At 37.7% G+C, this 9,593-nt stretch overlaps 1 pseudogene; it reads left to right on the top strand.

The window, feature by feature from the left end:
• The first annotated feature begins 603 nt into the window (after positions 1–603).
• Positions 604–976, top strand: LOC109446894 (ribose-phosphate pyrophosphokinase 1; annotated as a pseudogene).
• Positions 977–9,593: the final 8,617 nt, after the last annotated feature.

Genomic DNA, 9,593 nt, shown 5'->3' with positions numbered 1-9,593 from the left:
TCTTCAGCGGCAGTGATACAGGAGAGTTAGCATGTCCCTGGTGGAATAAAGAAAAGACAGCCATATCCTAAAACTCCATGTCTTGAAATCACTCCTTTGCTCCAGGACATAATGTAACAAGGCCTTGAGGTTAATCATAAAATTCATTTTGGCCTGACAAATGGAGCAGATTTGATAGATAAGAGTGGGTTACTTTGCTAATTCCTTTAGGATGGGCAAGCAGAACAAACCTGGTAGACGAATTTCATTAGAAGGCGCCAGTTCCCTTCTTCAAACAGTTCCCTTCCCCCAAAGAGGCTAAGGGAAGGTATAAAAGTAGGAGCTTTTGCCTCAGTCATGGGGCACCCCCTGTTCGGGACCCCCTCCTGCTCAGGAGCTGCGACCTATTCTCCTGCCTCTAATAAACTATCCTCTTTTAAAAACTTTTTGCCTCTCCCTGGTCCGTGTTTCCGTTCTTTGGCTTCATGAGACACGATCCCGGACCACACTCAGAAACTGCCCGCAGATCCAACATCACCTACATCAACCTCCATTGCAGACCAGTTGAATGTGGACTTGCCCTTGACTCACAACGAATGGAAAAAGGCCAGTGAAATGGAACCCATGGTGCTGGTGGGAGACGTGAGGATTGGGTCACCCATCCTAGTGGATGACATGGCTGACTCTTGTGGCACAATCTGCCCTGCAGATGACAAACCTCCCTCAGCGGGAGCCAACAGAGTTTATGCCATCTTGACTCACGCAATCTTTTCTGGCCCAGCCATTTTTGGCATTGACAACGCATGCTTTGAAGCGATAGTAGTCACCAATATCATATCTCAGGAGGATAAGATGAAGTGTGCTCCAAAACACAGGTGAGCAACATCTCCATCATTCTTGCAGAAGCCATCGGGGAACTCACAATGGGGAATCTGTTTCCTACCTTTTCACTGTGTCCCTTTATAATAGAATAACATCTGAGGCTTTTGAAAAATAAAGTGCCCCACTCAATAAATACATACATACATATAAAAAAAGACTTTCCCTATGTATTTTTAATTATATTTGTTTGATTTATTGCAACGCTGAACACACACAAACATACACACATACACACACTCATATTTTTCCCTCTTGATTAGTTATTTGTAATTTTGCTTATGTTTAATCTTTGGACAAAAGTTTTATTGACTTTAATAAGTATTATACGGAATTGAAAGTGAATAAAATTTGCTAGCCCAAAATATGCCTCTTTGGAATATTATTTTAAGCTGGTTCTTTTCAAGAAGGCAAAGACTCAGGAAAAAAACTTTGACCTCCCCCCTAACTGCCTACAAGAATTTAGATAGAGGACCTGCTCCAGGAAGGCAGCTATCATCATAGGTAACAATAGCTTAATATGAACTCGGGGTGATAGACTGGGAGGAACCTAGTAAGGCCCATTTTCACAAAGTCCTTTCTGTGTCCCATTGTTTTAAGATGACTCAATAAACATTTGCTTACTAAACATTAACTCTTTTCATCTCCCTGTGAATTGCCTTACTTCCCTTTGAAGTCCAAACCCCTACTTCCCCTCCTTAGTTCAAAATGACCTGTATACCTCATTACCTACTATCTTTGCAGTTTTCATATTTATGTGAAATCCCCATGCAATTTCCTCCTGTTAATCTGCTGTATGTCATTTGACTATTGTTAGACCAGCTAGAAGAATTTAGCAGGGTAGAAAGAAAATTATTTTCCCTCTCCAAAAGAATCAATACAGGAATATATTAAGCTAAAACATTTCATGTATGTTTATATCCAGAGTGAAAAGTTTCCTATTTATTTTGCAATTTGCCACAGCTGCCTTTAGATGGCATTAGATCCTGGGTTATGTGTTGTAGAGATTTTTTCGATATTGCATGTATATGTGTATGTTTTGACAGCCTGATGGACTTAAAATCAAATTCAAAAGTTGAGGCCTAGAATGCAGAATGACTCAGTAGGGAAGCTGCACATCTTGACACTTGAGGATGTAGATTCTAAGTTCCGCCCGCCTGCTTTTTCTGCAGCAAATATTTTCCAGCTCTTTGCTTTGGATTAGATAGTTTTAGAACAAAAATCTTTAAAATGTTTTGAAGTTGAATGTGAAGTTCTAAGCAAACTAGACCCTCCTCTCTCCCACACATAGTAAAAGTTTGGATTGTATCCAATGAACCCCTTCCATTCATTTTTCTGAATCAACACGTTAGACATCAGAATTTACGGTTCTGCTTGGCATCATAGAAGCTTAAACCAAATCTCTAGCTAGGAAGGATAGGGGGAATTGCCATCTCTGGGATTCTGACATTTGGGTTTTGATGCAAAACAACAATATTTGCGTTCTTGTTTTTTGCTACTGCATTCAGAGTTCATTTTGTTGAATGATATATACATATATATTTTAATTCTAAAGCTCTTTTGGCCCTTTAACAGATGCTTTACTCTTAGAAAAAGGGAGCCTGACTCTAGCACATTGCACTTTGTTGTCCAGGGTTTGACTGGGGCTTGGGAGGTCAAGGGATTTGTCTGGGGTCTCAGCACGCGTGATTTTGTGGCTAGCCTCCTCTACACTTTGCCGGAATCGGTTGGCTCCAAGATCTGTGTTCTGTCTAGCCACTAGACCACATTGTTTTCCAAACGAAACCAAAGTACTGCTGAAAGCCAGCAGGAAGGAAACTCTTCAACTCATTGATTGTGCGAAGACTTCTTTTAAGGCAAGGGGGAGGGGAGAGACTATAAGCATAACCTTTTTCGTAAGCAAGTGACTTAGACTGCCTCTACCTCTGGAGCCGTTAGCTTTTCTGTAGTAAATTATTGCTGAAACACTCCCCTATTTGTAAAGATCAATGACATAAATCAAAATACACATTAATATGACCCTTGTAAAGAAATAACATGGTTCTGTTATATCTAGGGTGGAGAGCTAACAAATTTGGAAAACTCTGTTAGGTAGTAGGTACTCACATTTATCTCAAATAATATTCTCAATAACTCACAGTAACTTCACACTAAGTATGATTAGTTGTGTACCATTTTATTGGTACACAACTGAAAGTTCAAAGAGATTAAAAAAAATGCTCAAGTTTGCACTATTAATAAATGACAGAACCAAGATCATGGTCCATTCCTATTTGAATATACGGTGGAAATAGGAACAATTTACTTAAGTTTGAAACATATTTGGTTGTTAAGCCCAAATTGACATCTTTTGAATCTTTGTAAAATTCCCACACTTTTTCTCTCCTTAATAGTCTCAGATTACAATAAATGAATTTTAAATGTGTTAAAGAGAAAATCACAGGCCCCAAAAAGCATCACTTGTGCTAAAAGCCCATGATACCAAACCTAGACTTAATACCTGATCTAACCGGAGTTTCAGTCTCTCCCAGAAATGTAATCTTAATCAACCAACCAGCCTGGAATTTTCTGGTCAAGCCCCAGGAAGGTAACAGGTCCTGTGGGACATCCCCACCACGCTCCCTCCGAGTATAAAGAGGTAATCTGCATGAGAAAAACCCTTGCCATTCCCTTCCTTCCCTAAAACGTCCTGGTCTAAAAGTCATCCTTTCTTTTCCTTTGTCAATAGCTTGCCCCATCCTTCTTCCTATAAAACACTTCCATTTTGTACAACCCCTCGGGGTCCCTTCTAGTTGCCAGATGGTTTGCTGTCTAGTTCATGAATTGCTTAATAAAGCCAAGTAATCTTCACATTTATTCACTTTAATTCTGTTTTAACCTATGTATCTCACAGTATTGTTTTCAATCGTTGTATCTTAATCATTAATTGGCAGCATTTCGTAATTTTTTCACTGACTTTGTAATTAGTCTATGCAGGGCTCTGAGGAATATGGGGCTGATCAAGGAAACAGGCGAGGAAGAGTAACCCAGAAGCTTTATTGGATGGCACTTGAAAAAGGTTGCATGAGACGGGAAGTCCCTCACAGCATGAGGCCATCCAGAGGCTTAATGCAAGGGGCCACCATTCAGAGGGAGAGGAAGGCAGGGGAGTTCCCAGGGGAGACTGGGATGACAGAGGGGGCTGATGTGGAGTCTCTGGGTGAGAGAGCTCCCCTGGCAGCATTGCCTTAGGGGCTTACCACTGCAAGTACCTGTCTTAGCAGTAGGTAACGCTGTTGGATGACGTTTTGGGGGTATGCAAAGTGGGCCGATGCAAAACGGTTAAAATTGTGATTGTTGCTATTTATAAAATAATTGGATGTATACCAATTTAAGTTTGGTACCAACCACGAGCTGTTGAGATTGTCTCAGCCTGCAGTGAAGAAATAAACTAAGGGCCAATACACAGAGGCCATCTTTGACTCATTTATGTCAAAGGCACTAGAAGTACTCACTTGTTCTGAGGACAGAGAATAGCTTCTTTTGATCACAGAAATTATCTGACTCAACTAAACCGACAGATTATGAGTTCAGTGATATTACCCTCCAAGGTTTTATTTACCTATACTTGTATGCAGAACAAACTTTATTTATAGTTAAGGGGATGTAAGTATCCCTACCTTCAAATATAACTTTATTTCAAAGAATCTTACTATAATTTCTTATGGTCACATATTTTCCCTTCGTAACATATTCAGATATTTCTGCCTCCAGCTAGAACCACCTAAGGATTGATGTTTAATTACTTCTTATTCATATATGTATGAACTATATAAACATTGATGAAAAATCCAATGAAACCCTAAACTCCCCTTTCACCTCGTAGATGCATATATATTTGTCTTCAGTTTGTGAGAGTAATTTGTATTTTGATAGCTTTGTTGCAACTCAAAATATTATTAGCTTCGTTGCAACTCAAAATATTTCTAACTGATGGCTAAACAGACAGCAGGCCCTCTCCTGTCTTGCCTCCTTACCCTGACGTTGCTCATAGCTTAGATCAGTCTCCTGTGGTCAGGGTCATTCAGGCACCAGCCTCTGCCCCCAAACCCGGGGAACATATGACAAGCGTCCATAAGAATTCTTAGTCACTCGACACTGCATCGAGATCTTATTGCAGTCCTAGGTCTATGCAACTGCAGTGTTCTCTTCTCTCAAGAATTCCACGAAGGAATTCTTTTCTCCAATGAATCTCTGGGCTCTTGGAGGATGCTGGCTGTTGAATCAACATACCTACATCTGAGGTGATGTGTCTAGTTTCTCCCCTTGAATGCGTGGGTCCTTTTTCCACTGGCTTCAACTGTAAGGCTTCATCTGCCACTCCAAGATTACCTGAAACATTTCATTTTCCTTCCTATCACTATCTACATAGCAAATTATGTACTGGTGTAAAAGAATCTGCTTAGGAAGAACAAGGGGAAGGACACGAACATTTGTTGAGTACTTACTATATGATAAGTACATTATATGAATTATCACATTTACTTTTCATGAAAACCCTAATATATAGATATCATTTTGTCCCTTTTTATTACTGAGTAAACTAAAGCTAGGAAATTTAAACTGTGATCAAAACGCTGATTCAAACTCAGATTGTCTGACTTTGAGATACGGGCATCAAAACTACTAGCATTTAAAAATATATATCAATAAGCATTTCCTTTTCCAAATCATTTAAGATAAAAATAGAATTAAACCAATCAGAGATTGAGAAATAGCTGAGAAAGGCAACAAAACGTATAGAATAACTGATTTTTCCATTTACACTATAAATTTTTACCAATCTTAAATCAGTGGTTATTTTAAAGAAACTTTATAGATCACACAAGTGAAATATGCAAAAAAAAGTGGGGGATCATTTGGTAACATATTATTCGTTGAATAGTTTTTCATTATTGGTAGGCATTTTGTTTAGTACAACTGATGTTAATCGCGCCCTTCATCTCCTTTACATAAAAGAAATAAAATCACATACGTGTTCACTGAGAACCATAAATAACAAACTTGTATGTCTTGTGTTGTTTCCATTTTTAAGCTGCTTTATTCAGATAGAATAGACATATGATAAACTGCATATTTGTGTACACTTTGGTAAGTTTTTACATCTCTATACCTGTAAACTCATCACCACAATCAAGAGAGTGAAAATATCCATCACCCTCAAAAGTTTCCTTGTGCTGTTTGATAATCTCTCTCTTACCTTTCCCTCCCACCCAAACAATCACTGACCCGCTTTCTGTCACTATAGATTAGTTTACATTTTCTAGAGTTTTAAGAAAATGGAAATATTATATAAACAGTATATACTGTTTTTATCTGGCTTCTTTCACTCAGTATTTTATTCATCAATTTTACTACATATATCAGTAATTTTTATTATTATTGACTAGTATATGATTATGGAGTAGTATCATTTATCATTTATTATAGTATTACTATTATTGTTGTTATTTAGTATCATTTTATTATCAATACTATTATCCTTTTTATTATTGAGTAGTAACTCATTGTGTGGATACAGTATAAATTATTTATCCATCCGCCTGTTGATGGACATTTGGATTGCTTCCAGTTTTGTGTTATTTATAAGAAAGTCTATAAACATCTGTGTACAAGTCTTTGTATAAACATATGCTTTCATTTCTTTATGGTAAATACTCAAGAGTGGAATGACTGGCTCATAAGGCAGGTGTATGAAGATGTCTAACTTTTTAAGAAACTGTCAAATTGTTTTCCAAAGTAACTGTACCATTTTACATCCCATCAGCAGTGTATGAAAGTCCATCTTAGAATCCTGGCCCACACTTGATATGGTCAGACTTTTTAATTTTAATTATTCTAATGGGTACTCGCTGGTATCTCATGGTGGTTTTAATTTCCATTTCCCTAATGACTGATACTGTTGAGCATCTTTTCATATGCTTATTTGCCATCCATATCTGTTCAAATCTTTTGTTCATTAAAAAATTATCTGTTGTTTTTTTAAATAAAAAGAAATAAAATAATATTGGTTAGTATATGCATAGAAAAAGGCCTGGAGGACCATTCCTCAAACCAACAAAGTGGCTATCTATGGATATTAGAATTAAAGGGACATTTAACTTTATAAGTTATGCATTTCTGAAATGTCTGAATTTTCTTTTTTTAGCAATGAGGGAGCATTAGTTTCTTCTCAGAAAAGAGATTTGTTGTTCTTTTGAAAAAAAATATACATCAAGATAATCTTTAGAGATTTGATGGTTTGGTGACAACGGTTCAGAGAATCATTTTGAAATAAGGGAGTTGATAATATATAGCTACTGCTACCTCCCCTCAGACCGCATTATAGGATACATCCATGGAACAGAGCATCAGGGACATCTGGTGGAAGGAGAGTAGTGTTAGAGCAGTGTTTTGACTGGTCTTTGTTTTGCTGTGCAAATGTGTGGAGGTGGGGGAGGGGACGGGGGAGGGCCAAGCATCTGGAAAGACAGGTGAGTTCTGGAGAGAGATGAGAGGATGAGAAAGCTGCTCCTGGAGAGGAACTTTGGAAAGATATTCCAAAAGAGGGGAATTTAGGGGAAATTATTCTATGAAAGGTTGATACAACCGTTTTCTTCAGCTGCCCAAGAAAATATCTCTAAAGACACCACTATTCACTAATGCTTTGTGGTGCTCAATTGTGTTTTCTGGAGATCTCCATACTGGTATAGAGAGAGAGGGCAGGGGTGAGTCAAAAAGTGGGAGAAAGCCTTCTGGCATTCAGGTTACACTGAGAAGGAAAAGCGGTAGAAGAGAAATGGAGAGCAAGTACAAAATTCAGTCTTAAATTACTTAAAATAATTTTTAAATCTTTTAAAGACTTTTTTGGGGCAGTTTTAGGTTCACGACAAAATTGAAAGGGAGATAGAGATTTTTAATATATCCCCTCTCTCCACACATGCGTAGCCTCACCCCTTATCAACATCACTCGTCAGAATGGTATATACAGAGGGCACCAAAAAATGTATACACATTTTAAGAAAGGAAAAAACTGTATTAAAATTATGCTGATGTGAACCACTTTGAGCATTTCTTGAAGTCAAAGGTGATTTGTATTCATCTTTTGTTATCGGTATACACTGAGTATCACAATTTCAATACAGTTTTTTCCTTCCTTAAAATGTGTATACGTTTGTTTGGCACCCTTTTTGGCACCCTCTGTATATATTTTTCAAGGATGAACCTACATGGACTCATCATAATCAACTAAAGTCCATAGTTTACTTTAGGGTTCACTCTTGGTGTACATTCTATGGATTTGAATAAATGTGTAATTAAATATGCCTATCATTATAATATTGCACAGAGTATCTTCACTGTCCTTAAAAATCCTCTCTGCTTTGCCTATTCCTCTCTCCCCTCCACCCACCCCTGGCAACCACTAATAATTTTTATTGTCTCCATAGTTTTGCCTGTTCCAGAATGTCATATAATTGGAATCATGAAGCGTGTAACCTTTTCAGATCTGCTTCTTAGTAATATGCATTTAAGGTCCTTCAAGTCTTCTCATGGTTTGATATCTCATTTATTTTTAGCAGTCAATCATACTCCATTGTCTAGATGTATGACAATTTATTTATCCATTCATCTACAGGACATTTTGGTTGCTTCCAAGTTTTGGCAATAATGAATAAAGCTTCCATAAACATCTATGTACAAGTTTTTGTGTAGACAAAGCTTTTAACTCCTTTGGGTAAGTACCAAGGAGTGTGATTGCTGGATTCTGTGGTAACAGTATATTCAGTTTTGTAAGAAATCACCAAACTGTCTTCCAAAATGCCTGTCCCATTTTGAATTCCCATCAGCAATGTATTAGAACTTCGTTGCCTCCACATTCTCGTCAGCATTTGGTGTTGTCAGTGGTGTGAATTTTGGCCAGTCTAATAAGTGTGTAGTAGGATCTCATTTTTATTTTAATTTGCATTTCCTTATGACATACAACATGGAGCATCTTTTCATGTGCTTATTTGTCATCTGTATATTTTCTTTGGTGAAGTGTCTATGAAGGTCGTTTGGCTCATTTTTTAAATCTTGTTTGTTTTCTTACTATTGAGTTTTAAGAGTTCTGTGTATATTTTGGATAACATTCCTTTATCAGGTGTCTTTTGCAAATATTTTTTTCTCTTTCTGTGACTTGTGTTCTCATTCTCTTGACATTGTCTTTTACAGAGCAGAAGTTTTTAATTTTCATGAAATCCAGTTTATTAATTGTTTCTTTCATGGATCAGGTCTTTGGTGATGTATCTATTTTTTTTAGTTTTTTATCCCTTAAAAAAAAAATCCTCTTAACTAGGTAAAGTGAAAGAAGAGAGGCAGCCTGCATCCATCAGGGTGCTAATATAAAACACAGTCAAAAGGTCATTGAGAAGATTATAGTGAAGAGACTATTTACTGAGATGTTGGCAAGGTTAAGGGAAATAGAAGGTGATCGCCTCGTAGAAACAGTTGCCAGCCCTAGGCCTAAAGGGGCCATGGGAAGCGTCAGCTACTGGAAGCTGAAAGAGAGGGGCTGCAGACAAGAGCGTGGCTTTAGGTAGAAGAACCAACTGGAAGCCAGAAAGCAGGGGAGTCATGCTGTTTTCATACAGGTCAGTTGCCAGAGGTTCAAAGAAGAGCTGGAGGGACAGAGAGTGAATCTGGAGGGACATATGGAGAATACCTACATAGAGACTTCC

Source organism: Rhinolophus sinicus, linkage group LG07, assembly GCF_036562045.2.
Source record: "Rhinolophus sinicus isolate RSC01 linkage group LG07, ASM3656204v1, whole genome shotgun sequence".
Taxonomy (NCBI): domain Eukaryota; kingdom Metazoa; phylum Chordata; class Mammalia; order Chiroptera; family Rhinolophidae; genus Rhinolophus; species Rhinolophus sinicus.
The sequence above is the reverse complement of the archived record's forward strand: the minus strand, read 5'-3'. Positions and strand labels throughout refer to the sequence as shown.